Source organism: Cydia pomonella, chromosome 1, assembly GCF_033807575.1.
Source record: "Cydia pomonella isolate Wapato2018A chromosome 1, ilCydPomo1, whole genome shotgun sequence".
Taxonomy (NCBI): Eukaryota; Metazoa; Arthropoda; class Insecta; order Lepidoptera; family Tortricidae; genus Cydia; species Cydia pomonella.
This window is the reverse complement of record NC_084703.1, coordinates 379,151-396,926: the sequence shown is the minus strand read 5'-3', so window position 1 is coordinate 396,926 and position 17,776 is coordinate 379,151. Positions and strand designations below refer to the sequence as shown.

Genomic DNA, 17,776 nt, shown 5'->3' with positions numbered 1-17,776 from the left:
TTCTTTTGGTGATATGATAATAGCATGAAACAGCGGTGAGTTGTGAATTCCCATATGTTCCCGCCGGGAGATGCGAATAGGCGCTACATACAAATCATTCCCATCCGTGCGCGCCTCTTGTATGGCGGTGGTCACGTGAATCGGGCACAGATGAGCGGAGACAGCGCTGAGTTTAGAGCGACACAACGATTTTTAATATTTCCATATTGGCATTGTTAGCGAGGAGCCTTCAGGATATGTTTTATCTAGAGGGAGTGATCGTTGTCATCAATAGACAGGCCGAGTTAATGTATAGTGACCGAATTTGATGTATGACGTGGGGCCCGATATCTGGCTTTTGATTAAACGTCTCCGAACACGACATCTAGAGGTGTGAGGGTTACATGCTGGTTTCTATAGATAACTGATAAGTAAATACTTTCGTAGGGATTCTAGTTTGTTTTTTGAAAGATACATATACATATACATATTAATTTTTTAAATATTTATTGACAATAACAATATACATAATGGATATATACAGATGATTATATTACTAGTTTATATCTAAAATAGGCCCTTGAGGCATTGTACCAAGGATGCTGGCGGTATTTCCTCGTTGTATCGCAATACTGATACGTTGTGCGAGGAAGCCGCCAGCTCTTCGGTCACCAGTTACGTCAACCAGACGTTTCGCGATTTCTCCAAAAAACTTGTGGGCGCTGGGACCCCATAGACCTAGAGTTTCAACGCCAAATGGTTAATTATCTGCGAAACTTTTAGATAATATATAAACCACGTACCTATAGATTATGACGCTGCGTAGAGATGTACAACATAAACGTAATTTATTTCAAAACACGTATTTCATTGTTACTTCTATTACTAATTTTCAATTTTTAATAAAATTCCGGACAGTATTAAACTTGAAACAAGTGACAAATTATTTAAAAATAAATTAAAAGACATGTTAATCCACAAATGCTACTACTCAATTGAGGAGTTTTTAAATGACGAAAAGCTGGCGAAATAAAATATTTATTGTGACACTGAATTATTGTATGTTTTTTTTTATTTTTTTTATTTTTTTTAATTATCATTTTTTAATTATTATTATTATTTTTATCTACGTTTACAATAGCTCAAACTTTGTATATGGAATGTTATTTAATTTTTTTATGTTTTATTTACTATTATAATGTTATTATTATTATTCGAATTTTATATACACGAGACATATTATGTAGAAATGTTTTAATAGGTATTAGATATTTAGTTAAATTTAATATTGTGTGCCCTAACAGGGTGTCATGAACTGACTAAATTAATGTAAAATCTTATTATGTAACTTCATGACTGCAATAAATAAATGATAAATGATATGATATGTTACTTTCATATAAAACACAGACTTAAAACAGTGATTGTTTACAAGTAGGATTCCCTGTGTTTCATGCGAGATATATGGAAATATTAAAAATAAAATAAAATAAAAATAAAAATCATTTATTTCAGACCGATAAGATCCATAAATTTTGTTAGTAACAGGAGAATACCCGGACCCGGGTACGTCCTTAAACTACGTCCATAAGAGAGGTATGGGCATTGTGAATGTCATCTCGCTTTGTGTGGTAGGGCACAGCCAGTGGATGTCATTCCAGATCTAGAGCAGAGCCCAACTGGGGAAGTACCTCCACCTTACAGAATACAGCAGCCAAATAACACTAGACCCTACTCATAGTGTTGTGTTCCTGCCGGTGAGTAAGGTTGCCAGAGCTCAACGAGGGGGGGCGGGTTTAGGGTCGGCAACGCGCATGTAACTCCTCTGGAGTTGCAGGCGTACATAGGCTACGGAGACTGCTTACCATCAGGTGGGCCGTATGCTTGTTTGTCACCGACGTAGTATAAAAAAAAGAAAAAAAAAAAGAATAATTCTTACACCCTACGTTAGTACCAATTAATTTACATAAAACTAAATTAAAATTAAATCATCCAGCTCATTTAGCCTTGCCTATCAACACGTCTACCCAGTAGCTCGTGAGATGGCAATCAAGGCGTTCAGCCAACGTCCTTGGGAGGCTGTTGCTTCTGCCGCGCACGCGTGTCAGCAGAGACGCTATTCTTTTGCGCCTGATGGCATAAAAGTCATCCGTTCGCGCCTCCGCGAACATACCGGATGCGCTACAGTACCTCGGCAGCCTCAACAGCATCCTCAGGACGTTATTATACTGAATAATGTTCATGTAAATTAATTTTTACTTACAAACTACATATTTACATAATAAAATTTAGCAACGTAATACTATAATACCATTAATCGAATAATTATCCTATTTACCCTATTGTAAACCCAGACTTATTACTTAAAATTATTTTACAACGATTAGTAGATTCTCTGTGTCTTCGTACGTCATATTTTCGGAGAGCCTCCATACACTTTGTGTAGCTAAGTGTATATAAATCTAAATTTTCGTTAAGCCTGTGCTATAGAAAAGGACCCAGAGCAGTGAAAGATCTCGTAAGAAAAGCATATCTCCTAAGAATCTTTTGTGGGCAGACAATATCTTTCCGTTCACTCACATGTGGTCTCACTCTGAATTTTCTGTCGCATGTATAACGGGGAGTGTTCCGAGGAATTGTTCGGATTAATCCCTGACGGTTCATTCCTCCATCGGACTACGCGACAACATTTCCATCCTCACCACTTAGATGGTTGGCAGTCCTCAACTATGCGTTTTTCTAGCCTGCCTCGCATAGCTATAGGTACAGGGGAACGAACTGTGGCTTTAGGTATTTTAGGACTTATACGACATTCAAGAAAACAACGATTTAAACAATGTAGAATATATATTTACATATATTTACTAATTAATGCAAACAATTCTCTCTCCAAGACAGAAACGGGTTCAATTCAAATTACAAATAATAAAGATTTTTTTAACAAAATAAACTAGAGATTCATCATGTTTTAAGCCCTTTATCTCTAACAGAGAGGGCCTCGACAAAGCCCTCCACAAATGAATGCGTGCCGTAATTAAATCCGTTTTCCGCGACCTCCGCACGCGCCGCGCACGCGCCCGCGTCATTAGAGCTGCGTGTACGCACGCGCTGCGCAAGGCGGGTCACCCGATAGGGTCTCTAATGATGCTTATGAAAAAATCGGATAATTTACGAATATAGAGTAAAAAACATGTAATAAAATTACTTTTGATAATGGAAATATCAGAAGCATCATCGCATGGGAGCGGTCTACCTAACCTAATAGCCATACATTCTGACACAAAAGAGAAACTGTACCGAGAGACTATAAAGTTATTTAATTTCTATTTTAATACATTTTAAAGGAATTTAATAACGAATAATAAAGCATAATACTTAAAATTCCTTTCCTTAATATTTGCCTTTTACAGAGCAAACTTAATTCTCTCACCATTTTTTGGGAAAAATGAATAAATAAAATAAAATAAATGCTTGTAGACAATCTTACAGAGATCGATCTAGCCTTAAACTAAGCATAGATTGTACTATGGGTACTAAGCGACGATTTACACACGTAAAAAATACATACTGATATACATAGAAAACACCCATGACTCAGCTACATCAGTGTTCAACTCAAATAAATGCCCTTACCGGGATTCGTACCCGGGACAGGGCACTATCCACTAGGCCTGACCGGTTGTCAAATGACATTCTTATTCTATTTAAAAAAAAAATATTTAAGTGTCCAATGTTTGTACGACTTTCATTATTCGGGGATGCTATCTTCATAAAGATCCATGCAAGCGGTACTCTAAATAAATAAAATAAATAAATAAATATTATAGGACAATAATTACACAAATTGACTAAGTCCCGCAGTAAGCTCAATAAGGCTTGCGTTGAGGGTACCTAGACAACGATAATACTTAAATACATAGAAAACACCCATGACTCAGGAACAAATATCCATGCTCATCACACAAATACGACATGCCCTTGCCAGGATTTGAACCCGGGACCATCGGCTTCGTAGGCAGGGTCACTACCCACTAGGCCAGACCGGTCGTCAAACTCTTTTCGACATAATAGTGAAAGGAAAGTACCTACTTAACTAATTTAAGTATATTAGTTATAAAATAAAATAAAAAATAAAATAAAATTTATTTCGTGAAAAAAAACACGTATACAATTTTTACAAGTGTTGAGCCCTCCTAGTAGGTATGAAGACACCTGTGTCAGGAGAACTCGCTCTTCCTGTTATGGTAAGTACATTTTGTTTTTTTGTTTTTTTTTTTTTATCCACTAGTTTTATATAAAATGAACCCACTTATTGTATAAGATTACCTTACTAACTACTTACGTATGCTACTAAGTGTGTGTGTGTGTGTGTGTGTGTGTGTGTGTGAGTTATGCCCTTGTTTTCCTGAAAACTTTTAGGTAAATACTAACTTCATGAAACACATGTTATTTATTACTCTGTTACAGTGTTAACTACCCCGTAGAAACTCTTGTTACCTACTGAATGTTCCCTTTTTTATGTCAATTATACAGGATGACCTTAGCCATTGGACAAACCCTGAAATCCCACGTAGGGTTACTTCTCAGGTATGCTCTGACGTTAATATTTTTTTTAATTAGAACAAAAGATAAAAAAATATTTCTTTCGAACAAAAGTTATTTTCAATAATCGACAACAAAAAAAAAACACACTATGTTAATCTTTGGCAGTGTTTTTGACAATTTGTTCGAAATATTTGATAATGATGACATTTTTCAAAAGTCAGAAGCTTATGAGTGTCATAAAAAAAAAGATAATCAAAAAGGTTGAAGAAGGTTCCATACTATTCTTTGAGGATATTACCTTAGGAGGTTACAGGCTGCTCCAAAGTAAAAAAGCGGCCAAGTGCGAGTCGGACTCGCCCATAAAGGGTTCCTTTATGACGTATTAAAAAAAACTACTTAAACTACTAGATCTCGTTCAACATTTTACCACTTTGGACACACATTTTACCACTTTGGTAGTGTCTCTCGCGCAAACTATTCACTTTAGAAAAAAATTATATTAGGAACCTAAATATCATTTTTGAAGACCTATCCATAGATACCCCACACGTATGGGTTTGACGAAAAAAAAATGTTTTTTAATTTTATGACGTATTAAAAAAAACTACTCACTAGATCTCGTTCAAACCAATTTTCGTTAGAAGTTTGCATCGTAATGTATATCATATATTTTTTTTAGATTTTTCATTCTGTTATTTTAGAAGTTACAGGGGGGGGGGGGGGACACACATTTTACCACTTTGGAAGTTTCTCTCGCGCAAACTATTCATTTTAGAAAAAAATGATATTAGAAACCTCAATATCATTTTTGAAGACCTATCCATAGATACCCCACACGTATGGGTTTGATGAAAAAAGATTTTTTGAGTTTCAGTTCTAAGTATGGGGAACCCCCAAAATTTATTGTTTTTTTTCTATTTTTGTGTGAAAATCTTAATGCGGTTCATAGAATACATCCACTTACTAAGTTTGAACAGTACAGCTCTTATAGTTTCGGAAAAAAGTGGCTGTGACAGAATCGGACAGACAGACGGACATGACGAATCTATAAGGGTTCCGTTTTTTGCCATTTGGCTACGGAACCCTAAAAATGGTAATTTGTTAATTTCTTCGAAACCGCTACACCGGCTGTTATGATACTTTGTACACTGGTTCTAAATACCCTAATGCATATGTACATTTCGGCTTTGTCCAATGGCTAGGGACACACTGTATAATTCGTTAAATAATACCGATACCTGCCCAATTAGCTGACCAAGGGCGGGTTTAAATCCAGCAAGCTGTACCCGCACCTTTTTACTTACACCATCAAATTGTTGCACATTGTTGAGATAAATACTTACCCACACTTTGTACCTAAGATGGACTACTTACCTACCTAACATTTATACCTATCAACTGCTTTAAAAAGTATTGAAATAAACGTATTTGTATTTTCGAATAGGTTGATAGTAGGAGGATCGAATGGAGATTAAGTAAACTCAAACATTGCCGAAGATGTGTTGTATTCTTGGTTAAGAGCAATTCCTAGCTGAGCAACTTTTCAAATCTCGAATTTTTGAAGCTATGTTTCTGTCGCGCTGCGGTGGGCGGGAGCCGGAGCTATCTAAGTGTGAGTGCGCGCACACAGACGCGAGACTCGTGCGCTCGCTCATTGCGCGCCGTTCCGTCGACATCGCCCGCGAGCCATACGGAATTTATTCTGCGCTGCCCGACGCAAGTTGTTTTTGTTGTTACCACGTAATATTGTTTTTCATATTTATATTATACTGTATCTATTACACCCTAATACCAAACACCGATAGGGTGTACCTGTACTAAATGTATTTTACACCTATGATGACGAAATAATAAATTATTGATTGATTGATTGATATTAATTACCATATAGGTAAAAACTGCAAAAAAGAATGATGTCTCAGCTTCGGTTGTCGTCGTACGGTCAAGTGCAAAAATATGTATCGAAAGAATCGTCTCATAAATATGGTACTACGCTCTTATTACACTGGAATAAGATGCTATGGGACATATTTTTGAGTAAGATGTGTACACCCATATTTTTACACTTGACTGTACCTATCCGTATCAGTAAGTTGGGAGTGATCATGGTGTGTTGTGAAATTTTGTAAGTAGGTATAAATATACCTATGGTTAAACTACAATCTATTTAACTTGTAGTACGATGGGGCTAAACTTGGGCCGCCTTATTGAAGAACGTTTCGCAATGACAATCTGGGTAAAGTATGTTGGGATAATGCCGGACAATTTTGGGACCAATTGAGAGAACTCGTGAAAAAATGTTTTTTCGAGATCTCAACACGTGACAGATTCTTGAAGTACGTAGCGAATCGTTAATTAATAACCGTTGATTCGGCCTGAATTTTGGTAATCTTCAATATAGAACGGTTTTAGTTTTATACCTGTGTAAAGATGAGACATACTTTTTTTTAGGGTAACGAGTGTTTTGCCATCAAGGGAGAACATTGGATGGTGAAAAAAAGTTGCTTCTAATGGAAAGAGAATAAGGTATCACAAAGAAATAGGTCCGGTGTCTACCCTTTTGTATCCGATCTTAACCCTGATACAAAAATTTATAAAATTGTGGCTCTCAAACTTTGATACCTATGTCATAAGTAAACAATGTGCTAAGAAACCTCTTATTGTACGGTTTACCCGAAGTAATAAAAAAAACCACTAAAATAATAGATACGTTGCGAAGTTTTGACAATTTAAGATTTCGTGAACTGTACAGGTTTAGGGAAAGTGTAAATGTATTGTTTATTGAATGGAATGTACTGGAAGATATTATGTACTTAAGTAGGAGGGACAAAAATCAAAATAAAAATAATCGTGCCCAGTCATTTTTAATGAAGGTCGCCAAAAAAATAAGAATCAAACTTAGAAATCAAAAAGACTAAGTAGTTCTTTTAAAAGGTCAAGGTCACTGAGAGCCCATCTTGAAGTATGGAAAATAATTAAAATTGCGATTTTGTTGGTTTAATTTTGCAATTATGTATATATATATATATATATAGTTGCTATACAATCTTTTTTTTTTTGTTAATATGTAAGGATCGTATGTAAAGAGTAAAGTAAATATATAGGAAAAGAGAGCCCTCTTGAAGCATTTTAAGGAAACTAATTTCGAAGCTCTATCTCTATTTTGTATCCGAAACTAGCAATGTATGTATGCGTGCACATCTACATATGCATCCGTATGTGTAGGTACTTTATTGCGAAAAATTGCTCATTTATTTTACTCGATTTTGTTATAAATTTCAACATGTATCATCATCCCTATACAATATAAATATTCTTTATTGCACACCTCAATAAAAGAAAACAATACAAAAGAAAATTTAAAACACATAAGCACAGGTAAACAACATGCGGTCTTATCGCTAAAAGGCAACCTTTGGGTTGCGGAAATTAAAAAAAATACATTGTCAGTAACCGTCGCGCTGGTAGTGGTACTGGATAAAAATAATGGTACGAAAGTGTGATCAAGAAAACAATAAATGTGATAATTAAGGTCAGTAGGTAAATTGAAGAAAATTTAAAGTTTGATAATCACTGCTGTTTTTTAAATAGGTAAAGATCTGATTGTTTCTGGTCCGATCTTTACCTGGAAGGGTCAAGATCGGATATCGGTCTACAGCAGTGCTAGGTCTGTTAACACAATTACAAAAACAAACACAGTTTCATCACAATACGCAAAATAAATTACAGAGCGAAGATCGGATAGAAGGAAGAATTCGCGAAATTTACCTTGCTCTCTGTGATTGCACATAGCACAAGCCCGACTCCCTGAGCGACGCGGGGACACTGACAGTCGAGGCGCAATGAAATGGCGTCTTACACAATGTTGCCAACATTAAAAAATAAAGCCAAATTAGGAGGGGAAATGAATGTCCTACGTTCTTCACCCGCATCCGGTATTTACCCAACATACCTTAATCGTTGAACCGCCGCATTTCAAAATGGCCCTTATTTTGATATCGGCTAGCCGTAATGTAATACGGCGGATTATACAATACGACTGCGATACTTATATATAAATCCCCTCGTCAATGTAATTTCATTAAATTTGCTATTTAGTGGCAAACATCAAAGTAGTTATCTTTTACTTGTGACGCACAAGTGTGAGCAATGTAAAATACTATATTTCTAAAAAAAATTGCCTACTACGTAATAAAAGAAAATGTAATTATTAAATTATAATACGAAAGGTGGTCAAATCGCAAAATGCTGTCGTTTTATTTAAAATAATGAAATAATTAGACCAGTTCCGAAAGTACCGGGAAATCCCGGTTCTTTAAAACAGTACCGGTTCTGCAATCCCTAATAAGGATGTTATGCCCATCACTATTCCTTCTGTGTACGTATATTTAGAAACTGTCTCCGCCTCCAATTCGTGCGATAAGGACAACTGCAGCTCGGACCGAAATTCACTCGCAAAAAACTCAAAAATCGAAGTTTCGCTCTCGACTGTTTCCTCCTCCAAAACGCAACTAATCATTATGAAATTTTGGAAATTTCAAGAGGAAGAAATAATCTATGCCGCTATGTTTTGATTTTTTGGATATTTTTTGTCATATTTGTATACTGTACCTTTTTTTACAGCCAATTCAATTTAGCCGTTTTTGCGATTTTCGAGGCGCTGTATCTTTCTTCAAAATAAAATAATCCAAAAAAGCAAAACATAGCGGCACAGATATTGATGATATTGATCTTATTTGAAAAAATCACTGCTCTAGGTTCAAAATCCAGGGAGGAATCAGTCGAGAGCGTTTGTATGGAAAAATCGCAACTAGGAATTCCTCTTAACAAGTAAAAAGAGAGCGGGTGAAACTAGATATAACTTATTTTTAGGCTAATATTTATGCATTGTTGCGGGCTTCATAAGCCCAGTAACGGTGAATGGTTATGATTTTAGTTAAGATATTTATTGTTACTAACATAGTTTTTAAGTTTTATTGTACATAACTACCTAACATTTTATGAGCCACATGCGCTTGAAATAAACGGTAATTTAATTTAATTTAATTTAATTTAATATTGCTTACATGCTATTTATACAATTACGTGCGTCGCATATTTATGTTGCTGGCAGTAACGTATAGTTACTTTTAAGGTGTTAATTTAGGCATATAGTACAATTTACAATAACTCCATTCTACGATTTTATAAGTTTTAATTATAATCTCATAAAAGTCGACCAGTCACTCAACCTCTTCAAAACATCATTGACATCGGGACTCAATAAAAAAAAACCTTCGCTTCCAATTCCTAAACAATGGACTCCGGGCTATTTGCACGGCACTTAGCAACAGCACACACGGGCCGCGTGCTCATTAGCAACCGTGCACGGCACGTGCCACGCGCGTGCCAACTCCTATTCAAAAAAATCTCTATCAAAACGACACAATCCTAGCGTTTGTATCGCTCAAAAATGAACCTTAATACTTTAGATTAAGGTGGAGATTTAAGCGGAGAATGTTATAAAGTTAGGGTTGTCAAAAATGTTAGGTTATTTGTTTTTATTATAATTTAACATGTTTATTCGAGATGTAATGGTGGTATTAGTGTCGCGTTTAACGCTTCGTTTGGTTTGAGGAGCGATTGATTCCGGAAAATTGCGGATTTCGCTTAATGACCCTTTTAATGGTAGTTTTCTCACGAGTTGTGTGATTTGATAGCTTTTTTTATTGTATTGAGAAAATCAACCCTTAAACAATTTTATTCCATCGCTGCCTTGTTGTGCAACTTCAAAGTAAGAATAAAAAAAATCCGTTAACTTTCTGCACCTATAGGTCTTCAATCTCACTGTTCTTAAGGACTGTCCAACTTCCATCCAGTCTTCGTTTGGTGCCCAGTATTTTACGGTGGATTCTCCTCTCGGCAACTAGCAGCATGTTTTCTTCCTTGAGTGTTAGTGTCCATGCTTCGGATCCGTAGGCTAGGATTGGGCGAATCAGGGTCTTATAGATTCGGATCTAACCTCCTACACACCTAAAACCATGGGAGAAAGTAAAGCCCACAGACTCCGTTGAGAGAATGGACGAACATCGGAACGTAAAAAGAGCGTACCTGGGTCGCCTAGCAGGAGGACGTCCTATCGGACGCCCTAGGTATCGCTGGAGCGACATGGTGGAGGCGGATCTGCGCGAGCTTCGAGTCGACAATTGGCGAGAGGTCGCACAGGACCGAGAAGAGTGGCGCTGTGTTGTGTCGGAGGCCAAGCCTCATTTTGGGTCGCTGAGCCAACGGAGTAAGTAAGTAGTTCTGCACATATAGGCGAAGCAATATAAAGTTATTTCAGCTCTAAATAGCATGTCATTGTATGTGCAAAATTTCATTATAATCCAACACGTAGTTTCAAAATGAGAACGAAACTCCCGTTTGTATGGGAAGGTGAAATTTGGCCGAACTTTTTGGGGCCTCATAAGTGTTAGACTTACAATTTGATAAACCTTTTAATTATCATCTCGGGTAGACTTTATACTTATAAAGGAGGAAAATATAGGTAGGAGTAGGAGCAAATACATAAAAAAATGGACAAACATCAAGGACGCGGCCACGCTAACAAGAATGGCCAAGCATAGAAAAGACTGCAAAGGTGGCCGCCGACGCCCGCTAGGGCATGGCAGCAGATGAAGACGGAGCAAATACCTAGGGACTCCGTGCACCCTAAAGGAGGCAGTTAGCAACCTGAAGACACTGCTAGATTTCGTGGAGGAGGTGGGGGTTAGAGTAGCGCTACCTCGTTACACGCAAAATAGGCACAATGGTCGACTTGCGGAAAATGCCCAGAAGCACTAACTATGATCATCAGAGCCCGTACTTTTCAAGCCGTTGACAGAAAATGACATCACGCTACATAGAGTATGATTCCAATAGGGTTGTTTCCAATTTTTTGAAACGCTTGTGTTACGTTCTACATTAACTAAAAGTTGCCCTAAAATTCAAATTATATACTAAAAACGGCTTTAAATATGTTAAATTAGCAAAATATATTTTGACAGATGCTTTCGCGCCCAAAACGCTCTTTGAAAGTTGTGTGACGTCACAGTTTACGGTTTGACACAACTACATACACACGTAGAAGATACGAACTGTCAACTGACATTTGTCATTTGTTGTTTATCGCCTAACTGTCAACAGTGTCAATCCGAGAGTTGTGACGTCATCAGAATCTTCAAAGACGTTTCGAGTTTGGTCACGTGACGTGTGCCAAAAGATATTTTAAATTCAATATTTACAAAAATATGGTCATTACAGGTCCCCTAAAAGTAGTTTAACATGTTCTTATAATCCAAAAGAATTTATTGGGATACTATTCTGCCCTAAGATTTGTAGATGGAAACAACCCAATTAATATTTTCGTAATAATCAATCATTTATCAACCTCTTTAGGTAAGTTATACATATACTTGACAATCAGCACAGAAACGTCTAACTGACTTTCATCTTATTGTCACTCAAATAAATAATAGATTATTAATTTATCAAATAATACATTTTCGATAAATAACAGCGTAACAAGCTTTTATTCTCGTAACAAGTATTTATTTTGATACCCGTCAATAAGTAAGTTATCTTTTGTAATATTGTAAAACAACTCCCTGTATGTTAAATTACGTCATTTTTTCGTCAACGGCATGAAAAGTACGGGCCCTGATGATCATATATTCGTACTCAGTGGACCTTTTATATTAGAAACAAGCCACCTGCGATCTCATTTACAGTTTATCCTCTCGAGCGTCGCATCGAAACGGGATTATCGTCAACTGCGGGTTAATTTGTAATAAATTTGCAGGTGGATGGGATTAGCGATTCCGTGCATGAAAAGGGTAGCCGCTGGACTTAGATTTGTGATTCTGTACGGTGATCGATCTAGTTGGCTACTGATTCAAAGGCAGGTCTGGTTTTAAAACGCATAAAATACAGTTTTACCACACCAACGCGAGGAAAATACTAAATAATAATAATAATCATTCAGCCTAGCCTATATACGTCCCACTGTGTGATGTGCGAAAGGGCTCGGGCTATAGTCCCCACGCTAGCCCAATGCGGATTGAGGACTTCACATACACCTTTGAATTTCTTCGCAGATATATGCAGGTTTCCTCACGATGGAAAGAAAATGGGAGGAAAATAATAAAAGATAAAAAGTTACAAGCATAATTTGAAAGTCATTCTATTTCTACCAGCGAACATGGGGGATCAACTCCAAATTTACATCAACTTTACCTTCTCTTGTGGATAAAATACAACTTTGTCATCAGATTTTGAACAATAAAGAGAATCTTTACGAGCTGGTGTGGTAAAATTACATGTGTCCAAGTTTCTTTTTTAAGTTTTCCGAATAAATATGTACCTGGTAGTTACTACAGGTGCTAGAATTTTAAGTGGGTAGTGACCCTGCCTATGAAGGCATTTATTTGTCTGTGTGGCACGAATATTTGTTCCTGAGTCATGAGTGTTATCTATGTATATAGGTACGTATTTATCTATATACGTATGTATATCGTCATCTAGTACCCATAGCTTTGCTTAGTTTGGAACTGGGTCGATCTGTGTAAGAATGTCCTGAAATATATAATTTATACCTAATAAGCTCTTTTTTATGCCGGATTTCCCAAGATGATTAGATGGGCCAACTTCTATTTTGTTGTCGACTTTTTTTTAGTCAGGTTTTGATAAAATTTCGATAAGCACCATTCTGAATAAACAAGAAATACAAAATACTGAAAACATTTGTGTATTTTCCCGTTAATTTACGAGAATTCCATGCATTTTCGTAAGTGTGGCAAAGATTTTTCCGGACGTACGTTGAAGTTACATATATATGGAATAGAACTCTGTTTATCCACCAAATTACAACAATATATGATACTTACAGTATACAAAATACAAATACAAAGTAGTTTATTTGGTTTATCACTTAATACACGAAACATAAATGGCTGGAATCTCAAATTAAGTTTAAAGATACTTGTGTCGGGAGGAGTACAATACGTTGTGTACATTCAATTCCAAAACAAAGTATTGCAAAAGCGACATCTGTTATTATGTATGCACGTAGGTAGTTTTTGTTATACGGCTCGAGTCCTTTTGAGTTACGCTCACAAAAGACTTTGTTTATTAACATTAAACAAACTTGACTTTTTAGTACTTAACAAATGAGACAAACATCTGTTTTACTTAGTTATTTGGCCGATTTTCTATTTATTATACATAGGTATATGGGTGTTATAGAAATTTTTACTATAAACTAATGGATATATACAGAGGATTACTATACCTAGCTTAAATCTAAAATAGGCCCTTGAGGCATTGTACCTAGGATGCTGGTGGCATTTCCCCGTTGTATCGCAATGCTGATACGTTGTGCGAGGAAGCCGCCAGCTCTTCGGTCACCGGTTACTTCAACCAGACGCTTCTCGATTTCTGCAAAAAACTTGTGCGCGCTGGGACCCCATGGATCTAAAATTTCAACACCAAAATGTCAACGCTATTGTATAGGTAGTTTCATTTTGGTTAGAATTTGATAAAATTTCTCTCATCTCAATAGAAAACTACATTATTATAGGTAACCATAAAATATTTATGTACCAAAACAAACAAACAAATGAGGAGCTTTTTTTTATACTACGTCGGTGGCAAACAAGCATACGGCCCGCCTGATGGTAAGCAGTCTCCGTAGCCTATGTACGCCTGCAACTCCAGAGGAGTTACATGCGCGTTGCCGACCCTAAAACCGGGGGGGTCGGGCTCGTTGAGCTCTGGCAACCTTACTCACCGGCAGGAACACAACACTATGAGTAGGGTCTAGTGTTATTTGGCTGCTGTTTTCTGTAAAGTGGAGGCACTTCCCCAGTTGGGCTCTGCTCTAGATCTGGAATGACATCCACCGGCTGTGCCCTACCACACAAAGCGAGATGACATTCACAATGCCCATACCTCTCTTTTGGACGTAGTTTAAGGACGTACCCGGGTCCAAAAGACGTTTTCAAACTAATCAAATAAAATTTGACGAAAAATGCTATCCTTGGTGAAAAATGTCATATATAATTTACGATTTTGAATGGACCCACTGATTACCAGTTCGCCGGACGATATCGGCCTATCAGTTATTCGCGTATAACTGACGTCAGCTTTTGCGAATAACTGACAGGCCGATATCGTCCGGCGAACTGGTAATCAGTGGGCCCCTTCCGGCTGATAGTAAAAAATAGAGCAAAAATATTCTTCATAGTCAAAGGTCACGAAAAATAGTACAGAATACAAACCGCATAATTTTTCCCAGCCCCTTAACGCACCCACGACGCCCAACAATGGGATTTTTTAATAATACCGTACAAATCTTTCACTTATTGTTTAGCGAACATTGCACGGGGCTTTTCGGGTATTTTTTGACGTAACAAAGCCGCTTGGAGGACCACTGGGGATGGCCACGTGGCGATGCCGTACGTTCTAAAACCAACCTTGACTACATCCGAATAAGATTCAATTTTAATTGTCGATTATCCACTACGCTTGACTCACCTTTTAAATTTATCGTTGTTCGAATGTGAACTTTATAGATACAGTTTAAAGTTGATTTTTCGTTGTGCGTTCAAATATTAGGGTTGCCGCTGGTATGATTTTTGTTGTTATTATTAGTTATATAATTACGATATCGGTGGTAAATCGACATTCTTTATTACACACTTTATTATTTGTTGTATTTCGTAACCCTTGAACTTGGTTATTGTTTATTTGTTACTTTTAGATTTTATTATGGAAATTTAATGTTTTTTTATAAAATGTACATATTTTATGTAGAATAATTTAATGTAATTTAAGATGAGAGGTTGATAAAAACGCAGGTTTTGACTCAGTTTAACTTTAGTATTTAGGTATACATTTGACAATCCTCAACTTCCCCGCGTTGTCCCAGCATTTTTCCATTCTTTCCCATGAGTGCCTGGGGACCGCTTGGCAATTAATCCCAAGAATTGGCATAGACACTAGTTTTTACGCCATCTGACTTTCCAACCCAGAAAACTAGACCTTATTGGGATTAGTCCGGTTTCTTACGATGTTTTCCTTCACCGAAAAGCGGCTTGTAAATATCAAATGATATTTCGTACATAAGTTTCGAAAAACTCGTTGGTACGACCCGGGGTTTGAACCCGCGACCTCCGGACTGAAAGTCCCACGCTCTTACAGCTAGGCCACCATCTGTTGTAACTTGTAAAGCGGTGGCTAAGTTTGGGTTTGCGTAACTCTTAATACACTTACTGCCAGCGACCCGCTAAGTGGGTTCTCTGTATGTAGGTGCTTTTCGCTACAAAGCGGATAAACCACCTAATCGACTACGTGCGTGGCGCGGCTTGCACTGGCAGTGATTGCGTTAAGAGGCTGTCAACACCCAATGTCCTTGAAATTGATGTTACTTAAACAGTTTTTTTAAGAAAGACTATTTGTTTTAGTCAAGTAAGAAAAATATATGTTCATATTAATTATATTTCAAAGACCGTGGTTGTACTCGATACAACGATTGAACGAAATCGGCTCTATAGACAATAATTGCAAAGATTAGTCTTAAAATCACAATTAAGCGGTTTTATGTCTTTATTGTTTTGACTTATGGGTCTGCAATTAAAATCACAATTTCAAAACATTTATATCTAAACCGTGGTCGAGTTAAATTTTACACTAATAATCCACTTTTTTTTATTTAAATATTTTTCTTATTATTCCCTTGCCCAGGCCCAGTAACATGCGACAGTGCTATCTCATTTACTCCGATACAAATAGACAGTGTGCGCGCTTTAGGTATTGACAGCCTCTTAAATATGAGTAGGTATATGGATAAAAAAACTTCAATACTCCAATACCAACGCAAACAAATCTTCCATTCATACATTAGTATTACATCCATCAGACCAGTCACGCCATCTAAAACAGCTCAAATGCCATACCACTCAAAACAAAACCTTAACACATAACAATAAAGTTCAAATTGACAAAGTATCCAATAGAAAAAACACGAAAAAAACCGATGTCACTACAACCCGCAAATCTATTTTACACTTCGTCTTTGAAAATTGAACCTTATGTGAGTAGAGATAGAATGTAGTCGAGACAAAATGGCGGCACGCTTAAGTTTGTGTTGGTGGGTATAGCGCGATCAATTATTTTTGATCCGTTGACTACACCTGACACAAGAGATCGGTGTTGGCACCAAATATTTTGATACTGATTTTATCGATGGATTAAACTGAGGATAGCTCGATAGGTTATTTATATATTTTTTTTTACTTTTCATGGTGTAAGATAGAATGCCCTTTACTTTGGTTTCGCACCTCAAAAGGCAAAAACTGAACCCTTATAGGATCACTTTGTAGTCCGTCCGTACAAATAAAATGTATTCTACAAGTAGACCTCAAGGGCTCTTTTACAAGTCAATACAACATTTATAGTAACATCATATAGTGACCTGAAAAATACATAAAAACGTTTATAAATACAACAGCCAATACCTGGGTAAACATTACATTATAATAATCTTAAAATAAATAATTACTACAATACAACAGAGATGTGTAGTCTCTATGGTTAAAAATACATTAAATCTGGGGATGTAAAAGGTCCCCAATGTCAGTGTACTAATACTAATAAGTTTTGGAGGTGTAAAGTCTCTCCAAGTGTGAAAATGAAATTTAAACTAAATAAATCAACGCGTCTAGACTGTTAAGCTGGCAGTCTCATGCTACAGAATACATAACTAGTATGTATTCAAAGTCAAGTAAGGGTCTCCCCAAACCAGTCGACGCGGAGTCGGCTTTCGCTGAGTGTTTTACACCACACTATTCGCATTTAGCCGATCGACCGTCTCCGCGGTTGGACACCTGCGTTTAGCAGTCTCATCCTTCTTGCGGCCGTAGAGACGCCCGATCGCCTGCGACTTGCTATCGCAACAGTTGTAAAGCGACGGTCGGCTCTCCCGTGCTCCGTCCTGCCGTCGAGACGTCAGACAGCACACGTACAGCCGTTGAGTCCGACGAACAGATGTAGGACAGCGGGTGATCGGCAATCGTAAATCTCATTTTTGGAGACTGGTTGTTAGTAACAACCTGAGTTTGAAATTGAACAGACCTGTAAGATTATTTTCCTTGGTAATTGTTACATATTATATAATAACCTGTGATGATGGATATTTTACGTAGACGGGCATGGAAAGGCTTACCAGCATTTTTAT

At 37.0% G+C, this 17,776-nt stretch overlaps 1 long non-coding RNA gene across 1 annotated transcript; it reads right to left on the bottom strand.

Annotated features, from left to right (window-relative positions):
- Positions 1–1,537: 1,537 nt before the first annotated feature.
- Positions 1,538–14,528, bottom strand: LOC133529555 (uncharacterized). Its single transcript, XR_009801161.1, has 2 exons — positions 14,442–14,528; positions 1,538–1,676 (listed from the first exon to the last, which is right to left on the bottom strand). It is a non-coding gene; the product is annotated as an uncharacterized LOC133529555 (long non-coding RNA).
- Positions 14,529–17,776: the final 3,248 nt, after the last annotated feature.